The following is a 14,913-nucleotide window of genomic DNA, read 5'->3' on the forward strand; positions in this document are numbered from 1 at the left end:
CATGGCAAAGCATATTTCAGGTTTTAGTTTCTTCTAACTCATTTTATGCCTATTATCTACTTCCATTATGGAGCATTACTAAATACACTTTAAAAAAAAAATTAGATTTCTCTTTATTTGCTTACTGTTTTATAACCGCTATACATGTGAACACTTCATTTTAAAAATCTGGCACCTGTCACTTAATTTGTTTTAGGGGAAGATCAGGCTCAACCAAGAACTGAAAGACATAGTTTTTTCTCAGACTGCAGCCTTACGTTCTTGGATTTATAATTTGTTGGCTGTGTTTGATGGTGATGGTGGTGATGGTTTGCTTACCTAGTTGATAAAGGAGGTCAGCTTTACAGGGAAGATAAAAACACTTGAATAGCTTTCCCTTCAGCTGTTCACCTTCCAGTTATTCTCAGCTGCACCTATTGTTACAGTTCCTCCCAGACTTTTTTGCAGCTATCCCATTACAAAAATTTTCTTGTTATTTTTCTAATTACATGGAATACTGTGGATTGTTTTTTGCAAAGGCATTATTCAAAACTTTATTAGTTTTTTTTTTTGTTTTTGTGATGGTTTGTGTCTTCCAAATATTAAATTTATGTATATGTGTGGTATTACAAGATGCTTCTACTTATATTCTGTTAATTTTCGACCTCATAATTAAGTGCAATCGTAGTACAAGTAGATTAGATTGGCTTTCTACTAAGATTGTATTTTTTTTCTGTAATTAATTGGCAATTGAAACAAAGGTTTATCCCATTCCCTGTTCCTTTCAGAACGGTGGGAGTGGATAAAAAGAAATAAAAAGGGGTAATGGAAGCATAGTGAAAATGTGAAAAATTGTCTTATACTACAAAAATATGGATAAATATCTAGTTTCATAGGGCATATATTTGCTGATAAACACATTGCCTCATCACTAAACACATACGTTGTCAGAAACCTTTTTATAAAATCTATTTTGTAGAAGTTATTTGGTTTTGGACACAGCTCTGAATTTTTTAAGTGTTAATCATGTATGACTGCATTACCCAGATCCTTTAACTGCAAGTACAATTGGCAGAAAACAACAAGGTGAGAGGTGACCGTGCCCTGAGCGCGGTTGTCGCCGCTCTGCCCGGGAGCTGATGGGTCCCGCACCCTGCGGAGCAGCGCGGGAGGAGCTGCAGCGCGGGTGCCAAAGCCTCCACTGGGTATCCCTCTGACACTTTGTTTCAGCTGAAATTGAGGCTTGTGTCTCCTGCTGAACATCTTCAGTTTGTGTGCAAATAAGAGTCCGGGTGCGTATGTCTCTGTTGGAGCTGGGAAGGCATTCGGTGTGAACACGAGTAAGAGCTGCTGGGTTGGTTTTCCTGCAAGGAACCCGGTGCCTGTGCATCAGCACTGCCCTGCAGCCAGACTGACACCTGGAAACTGACACTAGGACAGTGATAGAGATTCGTTTCAACTCTGCCCTATTTCCCTGAAACAAGATGCTCATGTAAGCTGAGACTCTTAATAGCTAAAAGTTTCTTCTCTAGGCAGAGGGAGTGAGGACCCTGCTTTGACTGCACTTCCTCAGTTTTTAAGTTTATACATGATTTGTCTATTATTTTTTACAAATGTCATATTCAGGTTTTATCAGCACAAATGTATATGCGTTTATAAATGTTGATACACAAAATTTTCTTACATAAATGTATAAAAATTAAATTCGTATATATATAAACACACACACATATATATGCACGTATATTTAACATCAGCTGCTATTGCGAAGTTCTGACTGGTCTCCAATTTCTTGGCTAGGACTGATGTTTTACATAATGGATTATTTTCATTTTAACTTGTGAAAAGTCTGATAACCTCACTTTCCTGGTTTGTTGTCTTTGAGTCACTTTGTTAGGGAGATTTGATGTCCTGAGTATCTAAAAACTGACCTTATACCAGTGTTACTTTGTAAGCGCCTATTACTTGGAACAAACTATTGAACTTCCTATTCTTATGTCAAATAATTCTTAAGTGAGTTTTTTCACTTTCCGATGTGATAACTGATACTACACTCCACTGTTATATTCATATGAGTGGAACTGTGATTATGGATTGTTTTGGTAATTACAAAGTTGCTGTCTTACATATTTAAATTGAAGATGAACAAGTTGCTCACAGACTGGAGGTGCCTTCTGCAGAAGCACTTTGCCTTGCTAATGATGTTCCTTTCAATGGGTGGGGAACAGACCCTCAAACCATTTAGCATCTACTTACATTTGGTCTTCGTAGACATTTGAAGTTCTCATTTTCTGTTATAGCTTCCCATCTTTCAGGAAAGGTCAAAACCTTATGTGAGTGAAATTCAGGGCTATTAACCTCACTATGGGTTTGGTAAGGTAAAAGAGGGAACCCATGTTACTGTGTAGTTACCAGATGAATCATTGAGTACACAGGAAAACTTGGGCTGCATAAAAACAGCAATTAAATCAATTACCTACAACAATGTCCTTGTCTATTGGTAATTCTGAAATATTCATAGTCTTCCAGATAGAGAGGTTTTTCCTATTATGTAAATTGTATTGAAATTAATATTAAAATGTAATATTCCTTGTCCAGTTCTAACTTGTAGAATGAAATGTCAAGGCTCGTGGGAAGCTATAGCCAAGTGGCTGGAGATGTCTGGGAAAATAGGACTTGACTTTCTGCTGCAGGTATCTAGGAGATTTACATATCTACAAAAGACTTCTTGGTAACTCAGAATCACAATGTTATGGTGATAGTAAGAGGTTTTTGATGTAACACAGGAGTGTGTTACAGCAAGTATCTATTGAAGAACATTCCTGGTGTAGTTTTAAATGAATATTGACAACATTTCTCCTTTTCCAGCTTTATGGTGGATTCCCTGCACACTGTGCATAGGGAAAAAGTGCTGCACAGTCTAAGTGTGGTAACTTCTGAAATCCATTCATTTCTGTGATGTGTTCTGTGTAGATAAAAACGCTGGGCATAAAACTTATCAACATTAAGATGAAAATCAACGTGAGTAGCATGACCCTTAAGCAAAACATGGTTTCTAAGAGCTTACTATGATTTAGGAAGTATTGCAGTAAATTGAATGTAGTTGCTCAGGATAGAGAAAGCGAGCTAATTGAAAATAGACCATAGCGCTGGGCTCACAAGTCAAACTGCTCTTACCTCACATGCCTTGCAGGGACACTGAACTGTGCCTGAAAAAACTGCACACACTGGAAAGTCATCCAGGGAGAAGACATTATGTTCAGAAGAGCTCTTGTCCCCAGTGAGCTACATATGGTAATTTGCACCTGGTACACAATGATATCAGCATACTGAATCACAGGAAAAGCAGATATTGGGGGGACAGGATCTGTTTTTGAGATGTATTTGTGCTCAATATTTAGCAAGAAGAAAAGAAGTATAATTAGAAGACTGTAAACCAGGGTAAGAGTTATTCCTTCCAAAGAAGAAACAATGAGGAAAGGATGTCTGCTCGAATAGCTCCTCGGTGCAGGCAGCTGAGGGATGTCCACGGAAGGAAGTCTGTTCAGCAGCCTATAATCACTCTGAGTTCCAGGTAGATGTTGATCTTTTGTTTCACCAGTTTCCTTTTGGTAGCTGTTTTCTGCTTTGCAATCAAGAGCCAGAATAAATTTGAGCTGTGATTTTCCTTATCTAGTGACAAAGGAGTCGAAGACCGTATCTTGGTGGACAGTGGTTGCACTTTAGGGAACAAAAATGTTAGTTCAGAAGCATGCAGTCAGGGCTAGAAAGCTTCATCTCCACAATGTTTCAGAGTTCAAAGGGCTTTGGATGTGTTATTTCTTAGTTAAAATTCAAACAAAGTTGTCACTTGAAAAAGGAAACCCCCAGTGGCAGCAGGTATTGGTCAGTGCACCTTTGCCAAGTTCCAGTTGAAGAGAAAACAGCATTTAACTCTGGGAATGGCTGCATATCTTGTAAAATCTATGCAATTATTGTGACTGGACTGTTTATAGGCAACATTTCTTTCACCAATTCTGACTGTCTATCAGCTGATGGTAAAAAAAGGGGTACTGAGCAGTAAATCACAATGGCTGAAATATATGGTCCAATGGTTTCCCTGGAAGAAAACTACTTGAAATTGAATTCAGATGATGTTTGCTGTTCAATGGTCTTTGTTATTTAATGATATATTTGACTCACCCCATTTAATGATATATTTAACTGACTCCCTTTTTTAGTGTTTTTATAAAGCCTCTAGGTTCTTGCTAGTTGTCTTACAGATAAAGGTAAGTAGCCTTCTATGTTTGTAGCACTACACAAACAAAGGTGAGAAATGACACAACAGTCTACAAGTATCATATGGCTTTTGTAATTTTGAATAAATGTCCAGCATTTCAAAAATGCTTTCAAGTAATTTGATCTTTTAAGAAAAATATTGTATGCATTCAAGGATATCAAAACCAGTCAGTTTTTCTAAAATTTCTGTATCTTATATATTGAGTACCATTTTGGGGTTTAAATATTCACAGGCACCATTTTATGCATCCTGGTTTGTACAGCTGCTGTTTTTTTCCTAGAATGTTTATGAATGTTTTAATACTATCAGACCCCATTTTCAAAGCTAAGTGTTGAAGGTGGTAGTGACTGTCTTATGTACTGAATATGCTAAAACCCTGCAATACTTAACTATTTTGATAGAGTAAAATCTAGACTATATCCCCTTATGCTGATGACTTGTTTTCCTAGTAAAAAAAGACAGAGTAAAATGGTAGGTGTGTTAACTGCCAGTTAAATAGTACAGTAGGCTATGGCAACCATCTCACTTCCTCCTGCTTGCTGTGCATAAGGCCTCTATTTTAATAATATCGTTTGATCGAGGATCTTTTAATTATAGTAAGATTTCTGTAAAAAGATTTTTTTTTTTTTTTTTTTTTTTTTTTTTTGGTAAAAATCAGCCACCTGATTATTCAGTGAAACAAAATGCCTGGAGAGATTAAAAAGGAAAAAAGAAAAAGAAAAGAATCTGGGACCATCTCACATACCCACCCTCATGGCCAGTTAGTAAAATATAGAGTGTTTAAGATTTTTTCTGTTTTAGGAACCTAGGGGATGTTCTCCCTTTGGCTCAAGTCAAGCATTGGTGTGGCTATGAATCCTAGAACATCCTGGGAGGTCTCTCTCAGAGTAACTATTGAATTAACTCACTTCCTGATCTGCTAATTCATCCTGTCCCAGAGAAGTCCTTCCTCCAAAAATCCTTGGAAGACAATGCTGTGTTGTGATGACAAATAGTCCAGAAAAGCAGGGGAAGGGTTCTGTGAACTCCTCTACCAAAAATACATTAAATGTACCCAGTTCCGATCTCTTTTCCCCTAGACAGCACTTGCCTTGTGCTGGTAACCTCTGCTTTGCTGAATGCAGCGTGGCCTAGCCAGAGACAGACATGTCTGTCACAGGTTTATCCCTACTGAAGAGGCATCTACAGCTGGGTTTTCCATGAGTAAATGTTTGAGCATTAGAACAACACTCTGAAGTTGTGTGTCAAGGTTTTTGTGAAGTTTTGAAATCAAAGGGTTGAATTTCACTTTATCAGGATTTCACTTTATCAGGATTTCACTTTATCAGGATTTCACTTTATCAGGATTTCACTTTATCAGGATTTCACTGTCAGGATGTGCAGTACATTGCCAGAGATTTTACCAGTTTTTGAGGACTGGTATTTGTAGAGCTCTGTTTCAGGAAGGGGAATATTTGTCACTACTGCATTGTGCAGTGAATAGGGGATGTGTATGATGTTTAAGTGCTAAGGTTATATTTTAGTATTACTATTCAAGAGTGGGCTTATATACATCAAAGCAAAGCCAGGACTTGTTTATGATACTGTTACAAGCCGTTCATTATGGCATATGTAGTAGCATTAATGATATAATTATAAGTAGAAGTAATTTATATTATGGTAATGTCTAGACACTTCAAGTACCAAGCATCTTCATGGAAGATCTCCATGAAACAGACAAGAAAAGAGGTAATCTTGACCCAGAGAATAAAAATTTAGGCATTAACTTACATGTGAATGGATCAGCAAAAGGATGAGAAGAGGTAACAGTAAAACAAACCTGGTTAGCACTGTGAGCTTCTGTTGTAGTTCAGCAACCTGAACAGTTCCCATTTTGTGTACTGCCCGTATGCACCATGGCAACAGGGAGCCAGGGAATCTTTCATCACTTTACAATTCAACAAGGAAAAGGTGAAGTTCCATCAGTGAAGGAAACAGAAGATATCACTACGAAGTATAAATTGTATACTTTACAAAGTACACTGATTTTAAGTAGCCTATTCTGGGTCTAGTCTTTCCCTAAAGGGAACTCTCTAGAGTTGCTGAAACTGTTTAAGCCTGCTAAGTAATCCTGTTGGGTAGGTAAAGTGCTGTATTTGAGGCTTTAATGTGTGGCTGAGCTGTGAAAATCTCTCTCACCAAGGAGTGAATGTTCAAGGTTTGTACCACAATGAGTATATATTTATCTACTTATTTGTAAAGCCTGGAAGGAAAGGCATAATATAGTGTTCAAACCTGTTTCCCTTGTACATCCTGGGTTTCAAAGAAGGAAAATTGGGGTTCATGGGCTCAGGAGTCCTCGACTCTGAAGTTTGAAAATACTTTGCAGTTTGTTGTAGCAAGTAAATTGAAGTGCAGAAGGGAGGCTGAGCTGTAACAAAGAATTGGTTAATCCTGAGGTTTAAAGTACATTAATAAGCTGGGCTGCAGTTATGGTTTTCAGGAAATCGGTATTGTTGAGTCAGATTCTCTAGTATTTTATGCATTGCAAAGCTTTACTTCCTCCCTACCTTTCCCCCAGCTTACACATGCAGATTTTTCTTTTCAGCTTTGCTTCTGCTTTTAGATTGAGGTTCACAATATTGTGAAGTAAATGGATTTATGTCCCATACCAGAGTACAGTCTGGGCAGAGATTCCTAATGCAGACCCCTGTGAAAAAAGGGAACTCGAGTTCCAGCTGTACCTTTTCCTCATTCTGTCCTGGAAATAAGAGAGAGATTTGTTTGGTTTCTTGATTCTGGTTACTCTGGGTCTCTCCTGTCACCCTGAAAGGATCAAAACAAGTCTGTCCCTAATGAAAACTGGTTGTGAAACATTTACATTTTAAACATTGTAGTCTTCATACCACAATGCTGAATGGATTCGGTAGAGCACTTAAACTTCCATTTAAAGTGTGTGTTTAAGTTGCATAGGATAAAGTTTATATTTGTGTTATTTTAAAATGTGTTTGAGGACCATTAAGTGTATGATTCATACCAGGGAACCTTTATTAGACACCAGAGGAAATTAATTACATCTACGTTTGATGTAATTTTAATATGTTCTGGGACTGCAGTCCATGACTTTTTGTTTTAATGACCATAATAGAAAACTAAAACCAAATGAAATATTTATGAATACGTAAAGCTGATTATGCAACTAAAAGACTTTAATAATAGTAGAAAGAATGTGCTCTGTAAATTTCAGAGATAAAAGTCTGTATGTTTCATTTCAAGCTGTTGAAGAACAACTGTGGAATCTGATGATTCCATTTAATTTTGCTTCTCTGCTAACTTAAGACTATAACCAGATACTTTTAACAAGCTTGATCTCTTCAACTTCCTCTTTCACTTGGAATAATATTTGACTGAAGGATGGGATTAAATCAGTCTACTCAGTTAACTAAAAGACATTATCCTTTTGCATCTCTCTAGTACCTTTTCAGTAGCTTATTTATTAATTTATTAAATATACTTGCTAATTATTAAAAATACTAATTTATTAAATATACTTGCAAGCTGCTAAGTAGGTGCTTAGTTGGTGCGGTAGTGTTTCTTAAATGAGAAATATTTCTCTAATGATATTAAAAAGGTAGAAAATAAAAATTATTTTTCTCATAGCATGTCCACAGTAGGGCTAGTGAAAACTGTGAAAGATTCTACTTCAGTATTTTGAACTCTGCAGATAAATGTTTCCCAAAATGTCACACTTGCATTGCATATAGCTCTTACCCTTTAAATGTGGCTACAGTAAAGCAAAATGCATTTCAGATGCAACACATTCCTCAGTGAGAGATGTGCAGAGATGTCATTTTTCACCAAGCATTGATACATGGTCACTGGGGTTTTCCATGGGTCTATTCCTCAGAGACATTTTGCCTTTTAGTGGTAAACAGATTTATATTTATTTTTCCAGCAGCAATATCCAATCTGTAGTGCTACTTTTTTTTTTCTTTTTTTTAATTCTTTTCTTTAAAAAGATCAAGAGCTAAGAAACCCACTTTCACAATGCTGCCATAACACTGTGCTTTCATTTGTCCTTTTTAAAAAACATCTCTAGTAAGCCTTGTCAGTGTATTATCACCTGTGTTCCATCTGGAACAATCAGTCTTTAAACCTGACTATTTGAAAATGAGGTGATTAAGCCAATAATGCTGTTGTCTTTCTATGTTCTGTTTTGGTTTGCAAATTAATTCCTAATGTGTGCTTGCTTGCATGCCACCAGCTGTATTAAGATTTTTGGAAGAGTGTTTTTTTCTGATTAGTTTACTATTTATTTGCCAAATATTATATATGCAGTGGGTCCTTAAGTAACATGGCATTGCAGCTGTATTGTTTTGGGGGATAGAAGCATTTCCAGAAATCTTTTTATAATAACAAAGGTAAATTGTTCAGAGGTGGAAAGTCAATGGTGGTTGGATCCCTCTGTCCCTCTGCCTTTTATTCCACAAATATTGACAGTCATTTCCGAGTGAGGAAGGAAGCTGAATGCAGAAACATCTGTGCTAAATGTTTCAGAACTTTGGTACTGGAGCAGTAAATGCTCATAACATCAAAGAGGCCCAGGCTAGTGGCTGGTGGGATGGGGGAGAATAGGAAGAGCAAAAGTCAGGAAGGTTCCAACCTCCTAGGTTGAAACAGACATTTTAATAAGCAAAGGAAAAATCCCCCAAGTGATGCATAGGCCACCACTCACCAACTCCCACCAGCAGTGCAGTTCCACAGCCACCTTGGCAGGACAAGCCCTGACTTGTGCCACCAATTTTACTACTGAGCAGGGAAATGGGAGGGCCCTTTGGGCTGTCCTGACTGCCTTCCCCTCTCTCCCCCCACCTCCCCTCCCCTCCCCCCCTCCCCTGCCTTGAGTATCTTGGTGGGGGGGGGGGAAGTGAGGGGAGTGAGGAAGGGGGAAAGTGGGGAAGTGAGTGGGGAGCAGGGAAGGGGTGAGTGGGGAACAGGGGAGGTATGAGTGGTGTCCAGCCAAAACAGGGGGGTGTTATCAAGCCTGTTTTAGGTCCATGTCCAAACCCCAGCATGAGGTGGGCTGCTCTGAAAAATTAACCCAGTCCCTGTACAAGCACCATACAGATGAGACTGCAAAAGAGAGACTCACAAAGGTGGTTGTTACAAGGGAAAATACAAGGGGAGTATTGCATTTCAACTGTTTATTTCAAAAATCTATATTTAGTTTACGTGTCTTGGATTTGAGGGGTAACACTGTGTTGTTGGGAGAAATGATAAATTGATCTCAAATATCCAGTGGCTTATTGAACATGACCTAATTATAATGAGACAGATGGGAAATATTTCCTGACAGGCTGAGAAAAGCTCTGTGGGAGCGAGAGCTCTGTGGGGCTGTCTTAACCATGGCAGGAGAGGGGGAATGGAAGTTAACTTTTGAGAGACTGCTCCAGGCACTTGGATAATTGGATGATAGGAGCTATACTGGAACCCAGATAGAATAATTCAGACTTGTTTGAAGTCATTAAAAGGACTAAATCTGCTTCAGAGCAGCAGCATGATTTTGAGTAGTTTCTCTGGAGAACGCTGAAGTGAGGGAGCTTATGTCTCTGAAAGACAGGCAGACAAATTAGTGCCCACAGTACTTTTGGCAAATGGATTTGAGTTTTTAGCAGTTAACATTGTCCCCATAGAAACTGATGATAACTTGTTACCTTAACAACCCCGTAGGACTGCTGATTTTTTTGAACACTCTTTCTGTGGGGTAGCAGAGATCAGTAGTTATTTCCAATTGCCTGAGATACATCAGTAAACAGTGCTGGAGAGTGTAGTCTTGTGCTCTGAGTCCCATAGATGATGTACATTTCCTTCTAATTGTGCCATTCCAAAAATTATGGCAAATGGCCCCAGAGGCCTGGAAGCTGGACCCAGAGAGCAGTGAAAAGCAGTGGCTGTGCTGGGCTGGATTTGCTGCCAAGTCTGCCTGGTGGTGTTCAGGATACAACACAGGAGAGGAGCTGCAGGAACAGGGTGTGAGTTCCATTAGACATGTGGCTTGATTTTTCTGGCCTCTGTTGTTTTTCAGCTAAAGTTGGAAAACCTATAATGGCCCAGAGGAATTACAGGCTTAGTCTTAAGCTCTTGAGATCTCTCAGAAGCTTTTCAATTGATTCAAGAGTGTGGCCTGTGAGAAATAATATAGTACAAAAGAGACAGAACCATTTTGGAGTCAACCAGGGAGCAAATTTAGAGAAATTGGTTGAAAATGCCCTCTCCTCTTTTTTTTTTTTTTTTTTTTTTTTTAATTTTATTTTTTTATTTAATAGAGTTCATCATTAATATGTCAAACAAATTCTTTTTCTGATTTTATAATAATGGTTATACATACAAAAATAAATCCAATTGCACAGAATAACGAGATTCTGGAGAGAATTTTGATAATTTTTCATTTAATTTGAATTAAGCTTCTTTGCTACAGACAATCAAGTTGTTTTATCCTGCTTTCCATCCCAGTGCAGGACAGGGACAGCAGACCTGTGGTGAGGGGCTTGCTGATCAGTCAAGTGGTTGCTGACAAGCAAAAATCTTTAATGGCTGAATTCTGCTCATCTTCCCTCTTATGATGTACTAATTTGGGTCTCTCTCTTCTCTACAAACACAAGCTGACAAGAAACATTGAGGAGTACAATTAAGTTTGAAGCCACAGCTCCTTTTCCAGAATTGCCTGAAGTCAGCCAAAGGACTAAAAGTGCCTGACAGGTGCTGCCCTGGCAGAGGAAGAGATGAATGAACCCTGACCCCTCCACACCTCTCTTCAGACACCTGTGCCAGAGGGCAAGCACAGGCAGAATCACTGGGCTCTCACCAAGTGCTAAATGAAGGTATGATGGTCCAGTATTATATTTGTTTGCATTTTAGATCTCATGTGGTATCTTGGAATGAAGTATGATCCTATGTTCTTTTAGTGAACTGACTTCAAATCTATCCTGCTGGCTCCATGAAGTTAAATAAAGCTCAATATGCTTTATAAGCAGATCATTATTTCTATTGAAACAGAATAACAGGTCTAACAGAGTAATTAGCATTCAGAACAATATTTTTTCTTGCTTTACTTTGTTTTGGTTTTTTGTTTGGTTGTTTGGTTGGTTTTTGGTGGGTTTTTTGTTTGTTTGTTTGTTCTTACCGTAGATCTGTAATTTATTTTTTTTTCCCCTGAACAAGCAAGTTGTTTCTGGTAATGTATTAGCACATATTTGTCTCCCCTAGTGTCTAACATGAGTTCTTCTGTATCCTGTATTAGAAGTATTACAGCTTCTCCTCTGCAGAAAGTACATTCTGTAAGAAGTTAAAAACAGTAGGAAATTAAGCTAACAAGCAGGTGCCAAAACCTAACTTTACTTTTCACAGTTATGACTAATCCACATTTCTCTTTCATAATGCCTGGACTAAGGTTTATTTTGTGTGTGTTCTTCAAACTAATATATAGTGCTTCATTTCCCTCATAATTTTTGAGGCTGGGAGCTAAAATAATGTTTTTCTGGGCCTTAGCACATTGCTTGATCTTACAAAGTCTATTTCATGCTCTGCTAGATCCTAATGGAGATTCTTGGTAATGAGATAACATTTTTTATATAAAAGTAAAAATTCTAGATGTTTATATAACATGGTGTCAAGATATATTGTCTTTGTAAACTTTTAAATGAGGCTGTATATTAATGTTTCTGTTGGAGGGGCATTTATGTTTGGAGCTTCTGCTTCCCAAGCCTTTAGAATCATTTGGCAATAAATGTTACACCTCATTCAGTAGAATCAGATCTTCTGTGCATCTGTTAATGTAATCAACCTTAAAGCTTAACCATATGAATAAAGCTGGGGAATTCTATAGATGCTCTTGACAGGCTTTGAGAATGACCTTGATATGAGCTGTGTTAATGGCATTTCCAACAGAATCTGCAGCTGGCTTTTTTGCCTAGAGCCACACACTGGAAATTCTTAGTCCATTGCATATTACAGTTTAATTGTTCAAGGAAAGTGGGAGAAAAATTACCATTATAAATACCCAAGTGGGATCTAGAGTACATCAGTGCAGGCCAAACTGAAAAATCTGGTATGACAATATAGTTGCTGTACAAACGAAAGAGAATTAAAATATTTTTCTTCTCCCATAGACCTCATTGTGCTGTATTCACCATCTATGCTGTAACTGAGAGGATGGAGCATTTTAGTATGCACATGGAGCTCTGTTTTCAAGTGGTGGAGATGTGAGAGCTCTATTTTGATGTTTTTGGGATGCTTTCTTTTGCCATTGTTTGGGTGGTGACTTGTTTGTAAACTCAAATTTCTGATTTAGTAGTTAAGAAAATGCCATTCCTTTTGTAAACAACATTATCAACAACTCATCACCCAGAAAGCTTCATACTAGCCCATGTATGTACTTAGAGTAGGAGAAAAAAAGAATGTTGGAAAAGGTCTACTTGTTCATGAAGTCAATATTTGGATTACATATTGATTTTATGTTCAGTTCTGTATCTTTAGAACAGTGATAATGCAATGAGTTGAAAGGTTCAATGAGTTAAAGCTTGAAACAGCAAAGCCATGGCTTAATTTTCTAAGTCATACCAAATCCATGCCAAGAATGCTTTAGGTGATGGCATATTATGGGCTCACCAACTACTTTTAAAAGGGCAGAGACTCTTAAAAATATTTATTAGCTCTGTTTTATTAAAACCTTCATATGCAGAGTGCTGGAGACACTGATGATTAAGACTTCAAATGTAGTGGCCTCGGGCAAAGGGGAGAATCGTACCTCACTTTCAGAAACCTCTCCAAGTTGTTGAAAATAATAACTTTTAAAAACTTATTTTAATTTTTAGGATTTAGGATTATAGGGCTTTTCAAGGCTACAAAGCTGGTGGTCTTTACCGCACAAGAAAGTTTACTGAGAGATTGAAGTTTTAACAATCAAAGCATATTAGATGGTTTAAAATATCTAAGCTACCTCTTCATTTCAATTCATATGAAGCATGGGCAATGCAGAAAATTATGTTTTTAAAAGGTTGTTAGAGAAAGTTTATAATGGTAAGATGATGGAGAAAAAATGTCAATCTTTGCCAGCGTGGTGGGATGTGGGATTTTGGGTTTTACAGTGGTGTGCTGTATCTTCTTGTTCTTTGTAAGAAGTACTATGTTGAAATTATACAACATTGGTCCATTGTTTCTTGTCCTGGAGAGAGCATTTGTTGGTTTGTTTTTTTTTTTTCTGCTTGGTTGGTTAGGAGAGAATTTGAGAGAAATTGTGCTTTCGTGTCTACCAACTAATCTGGAGTTTGAAATAACACATTGCATTCATGTGCAGTTAGTCTAGAGCTAGATGGACAGAAAAAGAGATCTAGCTGCAGTATTCATTGATGAGCTGGATGAAGCTGAGACTTCAAAGAGGGAGATGTTAATTACTGCCACAATACACCTATTAAATTTACATTTATGTTTTAGAAAAAGACTTAGAATACAGGTTCAGGAAATAACTTTAAGGAAGGAATTCTCTTTGATTTGCACATATTCATCTGAAGGAGATGATAACTCTGAGATACTTCTTGCTCTTTCTCTGTCTCTCAAGCAGTAAGAGGCCAATGTAATACACAAGAAAATTTCAAGAGAGCAGCTGAGCCTGCAGGTTCAGCTGTTCCCTGTTGCAGCCTCAGCTCTGTGTTCCTGCTGTCCCTCTCATTTGCAACTCTGCAGTTGTTGGGTCAGCCAGTTCATGCAGCTGAACTCAAAACTCATGAGAGTCAAACCCATGCTTTCCAGCATCTGGATTTCTGCATTGGCCTCATGAACCAGTTCACTTGGTTGCATTCCAGTTGCGTTCTAGTGTGCACTCCTTCCCAGTGGGTACAAGAGATAGGTAGTAGGGTTGGGTGGGACGAAGGCAGGATACAGGCCCCTGGAGGGAGCAGAGATGGTTAGGTAGGAGTTAGAATTAGGTGCCTTCTGTCCAGTTAGTTTAATGTTACCTGTGACTGAGGAAATGCTACTCAATCCTAAAATAAATAGCAGTGTGTGCCTGTGCCCAGCATGGCTGGCTGCCTGTGCTGGGTATGTCTTGAAACATGTGGTTGGCAGTGCCTTTTCCCCAGAATGGCTTCCACCAAGGCTAGGATTTTACCCTGCATCAAGAAAAGCATGATTAAAGCTGAAAATCAGTTAAGTAGTTTGCTTTTCTTGAATGAAAACTGCTAAAGCAGTTTTATTTTGTGTTATTTTGTGTTCTTCTGAATTTGTAAAAGGATGGGAACTATCTGTTCTCCAGGCACTTCAATCAACTGATTTAAAGCACAGACAACTGGTGAATAAACACTATAATCAGTGTAGAAAGAAAACAACTAGTAATCACAAAATACCTAATTCAGTAGCTATGCAGAGCCAATAATAATACCACTACATCTGTAGCATGAATGCTCTCCAACACTTCTAAAACCCAATACCAAAAAGCCTCGCAGCACATCCTGGAGGTGAGACAAGTGGCTATTTCAAGTCAATAAGCAGGAGCAGAGTAAAGGTGCTGAACTAGCTGCTGCTTATTTATTCAGAGTAGGGTTGTCCCTAGGGCATTAGGTGATTCCAGCTGTGCATTGCACTGGGGGAGAGAGACAGAATGACAGCCAAGCAAGGACCAG

This window comes from Heliangelus exortis, chromosome 9 (assembly GCF_036169615.1).
Source record: "Heliangelus exortis chromosome 9, bHelExo1.hap1, whole genome shotgun sequence".
Taxonomy (NCBI): Eukaryota; Metazoa; Chordata; class Aves; order Apodiformes; family Trochilidae; genus Heliangelus; species Heliangelus exortis.